The sequence below is a fragment of the Neovison vison genome, chromosome 3, assembly GCF_020171115.1.
Source record: "Neovison vison isolate M4711 chromosome 3, ASM_NN_V1, whole genome shotgun sequence".
NCBI classification, from domain to species: Eukaryota; Metazoa; Chordata; class Mammalia; order Carnivora; family Mustelidae; genus Neogale; species Neogale vison.
Genome location: NC_058093.1, coordinates 44,153,204 through 44,157,968, shown reverse-complemented (window position 1 = coordinate 44,157,968; position 4,765 = coordinate 44,153,204). Strand labels below are relative to the sequence as shown.

At 40.9% G+C, this 4,765-nt stretch overlaps 1 pseudogene; it reads left to right on the top strand.

The window, feature by feature from the left end:
- The first annotated feature begins 3,989 nt into the window (after positions 1-3,989).
- Positions 3,990-4,104, top strand: LOC122903815 (annotated as a pseudogene).
- The last annotated feature ends 661 nt before the right edge of the window (positions 4,105-4,765 follow it).

Here is a 4,765-nt window from a genome sequence, read left to right as displayed (position 1 = left end):
ACCCACAGTTTGTTTCATGAGATTAAGAGTCACTTATGGTTTATCTCCCTCCCTATCCCATCTTGTTTCATGGATTCTTCTCCTACCCACTTAAGCCCCCATGTTGCATCACTACTTCCTCATATAAGGGAGATCATATGATAGTTGTCTTTCTCCGCTTGACTTATTTCGCTAAGCATGATACGCTCTAGTTCCATCCATGTTGTCGCAAATGGCAAGATTTCGTTTCTTTTGATGGCTGCATAGTATTCCATTGTGTATATATACCACTTCTTCTTTATCCATTCATCTGTTGATGGACATCTAGGTTCTTTCCATAGTTTGGCTATTGTGGACATTGCTGCTATAAACATTCGGGTGCACGTGCCCCTTTGGATCACTACGTTTGTATCTTTAGGGTAAATTCCCAGTAGTGCAATTGCTGGGTCATAGGGCAGTTCTATTTTCAACATTTTGAGGAACCTCCATGCTGTTTTCCAGAGTGGTTGCACCAGCTTGCATTCCCACCAACAGTGTAGGAGGGTTCCCCTTTCTCCGCATCCTCGCCAGCATCTGTCATTTCCTGACTTGTTGATTTTAGCCATTCTGACTGGTGTGAGGTGATATCTCATTGTGGTTTTGATTTGTATTTCCCTGATGCCGAGTGATATGGAGCACTTTTTCATGTGTCTGTTGGCCATCTGGATGTCTTCTTTGCAGAAACGTCTGTTCATGTCCTCTGCCCATTTCTTGATTGGATTATTTGTTCTTTGGGTGTTGAGTTTGTTAAGTTCTTTATAGATTTTAGACACTAGTCCTTTATCTGATATGTCGTTTGCAAATATCTTCTCCCATTCTGTCAGTTGTCTTTTGGTTTTGTTAACTGTTTCCTTTGCTGTGCAAAAGCTTTTGATTTTGATGAAATCCCAAAAGTTCATTTTTGCCCTTGCTTCCCTTGCCTTTGGCGATGTTCCTAGGAAGATGTTGCTGCGGCTGAGGTCGAAGAGGTTGCTGCCTATGTTCTCCTCAAGGATGACCTCAGGAACTTTTTGACCCTGAGGATGTTGTACATAGAAGTATCCTCATCAGTTACAAGTGTACCCATTTCCTTAGCAATTTGGGATATCTTCTGATTCCATACAAATTTTTGGATTATTTGCTCCAGCTCTTTGAAAAATACTGGTGGAATTTTGATCAGAATGGCATTAAAAGTATAAATGGACTCTGAAAAATAATCTGAGGGGTTTGAAGAGGCGGGGGATGGAAGGTTGGGGGAACCAGGTGGTGGGTATTAGAGAGGACATGGATTGCATGGAGCACTGGGTGTGGTGCAAAACCAAGGAATACTGTTATGATGAAAATTTAAAAAAATATTAAAATAAAATAAAATAAAATAAAAATAAATCACTGGTTAAAAAAAAGTATAGATTGCTCTAGGCAGTAGAGACATTTTAACAATGTTTATTCTTCTGGTTCAAGAGCATGGAACGGTCTTCCATCTTTATGTGTCTTCTTCAATTTCTTTCATGAATGTTCTGTAGTTCCTCGAATACAGATCCTTTACCTCTTTGGTTAGGTTTATTACCAGGTATTTTATGGTTCTTGGTGCTATAGTAAATGGAATCGATTCTCTAATTTCCCTTTCTGTATTTTCATTGTTAGTGTATAAGAAAGCCACTGATTTCTGCACATTGACTTTGTATCCTGCCATGTTGCTGAATTGCTGTATGAGTTCTAGTAGTTTGGGGGTGGAGTCTTTTGGGTTTTCCATATAAAGAATCATGTCATCTGCAAAGAGAGAGAGTTTGACTTCTTCATTGCCAATTTGGATATCTTTTATTTCTCTTTGTTGTCTGGTTGCTGTTGCTAGGACTTCTAATACTATGTTGAACAAGAGTGGTGAGAGTGGGCATCCTTGTCGTGTTCCTGATCTCAACGGGAAGGCTGCAAGCTTTTTCCCATTGAGGATGATATTTGCTGTGGGTCTTTCATAGATAGATTTGATGAGGTTCAGTAATGTTCCCTCTATCCCTATACTTTGAAACATTTTAATCAGGAACGGATGCTGGATTTTGTCAAATGCTTTTTCTGCATCAATTGAGAGGACCATGTGGTTCTTCTCTCTTCTCATATTAATTTGTTGTATCACATTGATTGATTTGCGAATGTTGAACCATCCTTGTAGCCCAGGGATGGATCCCACCTGGTCATGATGGATAATCTTTTTAATGTGTTATTGGATCCTGTTGGCTAGGATCTTGTTGAGAATCTTAGCATCCATATTCATCAGTGATATTGGTCTGAAATTCTCCTTTTTGGTAGGGTCTTTGCCTGGTTTGGGGATCAGGGTAATGCTGGCTTCATAGAAAGAGTCTGGAAGTTTTCCTTCTGCTTCAATTTTTTGAAACAGCTTCAGGAGAATAGGTGTTATTTCTTCTTTGAAAGTTTGGTAGAATTCTTGTTTTTTGGGAGATTATTGCACAGGAATACCTGCCAGACCAAGGACGAAGTGTGAAGACTTTGTCGCAGATGGAAGTGAGAAGTCTCCTCAACATTTGCTACAGGCACTGCTAGTCTTTGCCCCTCCTCCACTACCCTCCTCCCTCTGCCAACTGGGACCAGTGGTTTTGTTTTTATAAGCAGCACTGACATTTGGGCTTTCTCTCCCTTGGGGGGGGGGAATCTATCAATTCCACAAATGATTGTAAGCTTTTTTTTTTTTAACATCTTTAACTTGAAGTGTCACCCACTTTTTGCTGTCCTTGAGTGACCTTGAACAAGATGCAAACCTGTGTGACACAAAAGCTGTGGCTTGCTCCCCAGGGCTCACTTACACCTTCTTAGAACTTGCAAGGCTTTCCCTTTAGCATCATAGAGGTCTTAGCAGGGAGTCATTAGTGATCTGAATCCTCTGACTTTCTACTGCCTTTGGGGTTCTTCCTCCCACGTGTCTCTAGAAGACCATTAGTGACCCTGAATCTGGAGCTACTCAGACTGCTGTAGGCAGCTCTTCCCAGCTTAGTGCTGTCCTTCACGGGCATTGTATGTCTAGCAGTGAAGACCAGCACCTGTTCACAGCAACCAGAAATTAAAGACCTTTTCCCTATAAGTTATGTTTTCTTTTTTTTCCCCCATTTTATTTTATTTTATTTTCTGTGTTCCAACATTCATTGTTTATGCACCACACCCAGTGCTCCATGCAATATGTGCCCTCCATAATTCTCACCACCAGGCTCACCCAATCTCCCATACCCCTCCCCTCCAAAACCCTCAGTTTGTTTCTCAGAGTCCACAGTCTCTCAAGCTTCATCTCCCCCTCTGATTTCCCAAAATCACTCTCCCTTCCTTCCCCTAATGTCCTCTGTGTTAATCCTTAAGCTCCACAAATAAGTGAAATCATATGATAATTGACTCTCTCTGCTTGACTTATTTCACTCAGCATAATCTCTTCCAGTCCTGTCCCTGCTGATACAAAAGTTGGATACTCATCCTTTCCGATGGAGGCAAAATACTCCATTGTAAATATGGACCATATCTTCTTTATCGATTCATCTGTTGAAGGGCATCTTGGTTCTTTCCACAGTTGGGCAATCGTGGCCATTGCTGCTATGAACATTGGGGTAAAGATGGCCCTTCTTTTCACTACATCTGTATCTTTGGGGTAAATACCCAGAAGTGCAATTGCAGGGTCATAGGAAAGCTCTATTTTTAATTTCTTAAGGAATCTCCACACTGTTTTCCAAAGTGGCTGCACCAGCTTGCATTCCCACCAACAGTGTAAGAGGGTTCCCCTTTGTCCACATCCTCTCTAATACATGTTGTTTACTGTCTTGTTAATACCTTATGTTTTCTAATACCACTTGGCAAACACCCACATAGTAGCATTTGAGTCTAAAAACTCTTTAGTCCTTAATAATTGGTTGTAAATCCCATCATCAACAAAATGTTCTCATTCTCTTTCCACTTAAAGGATTACCCTCACATGAGCTACTCATCACAGGGGTCCAAGAGTGCTCGCTTCGGCAGCACATATACTAAAATTGGAACGATACAGAGAAGATTAGCATGGCCCCTGCACAGGGGTCCAAGAATGTGTTTTCAGGGATGTGCATATTCTAAATTTTTCTTAATTTGAAGAATTTGCTTTTATGACTTTGATAGGTTAAAGAATATATGGTTGCAAAGTTTTACAGCCTCTCCCATTATGAGGTAATTCTATTTCTCTACCCCCTTAGTCTAAGCTTTGTGATGGTATGTGTTTTGGCCAGTAGGTCACCAGCAAATATGACATGAGCAGAAGCTTAAGAAGTGCTTATCCATTAGGGTTTGTCTTCTCTCGCTGTCTTTGGAACCCACAGTCACTCGAAGAAGATGGTGCTGGCTAGCTAGATGCTGGACATGTGCACCCCCAACCGAGTGCCACACATGTGAGTGAGGCCACCTGGGACCCAGTGATGCTCAGCTGATCTGCCAGCTGACTGCAGCTACATGAGAAAGCCAAGGTGAGGCGAGTAGAACAACCACTCAACTGAGCTCAGTTCAAACCATCAGTCCACAGAATTATTGAGTTAATAAATAAGTCCTATTTTGGGAGGTAATTTGTTACTCAGTTAAAGCCTGACTTGGTGACAATATAACGAAATTAATGTATACGCATATCCTGGAACATGAGAACAAGGACATCATTCTGCTCCGGTCACGTGATTGCCATACCCACATTTGGGATATTATTTACAATCTTTTTTTTTTTTTTTAATTTTTTTTCCAATTTATTTATTTTCAGAAA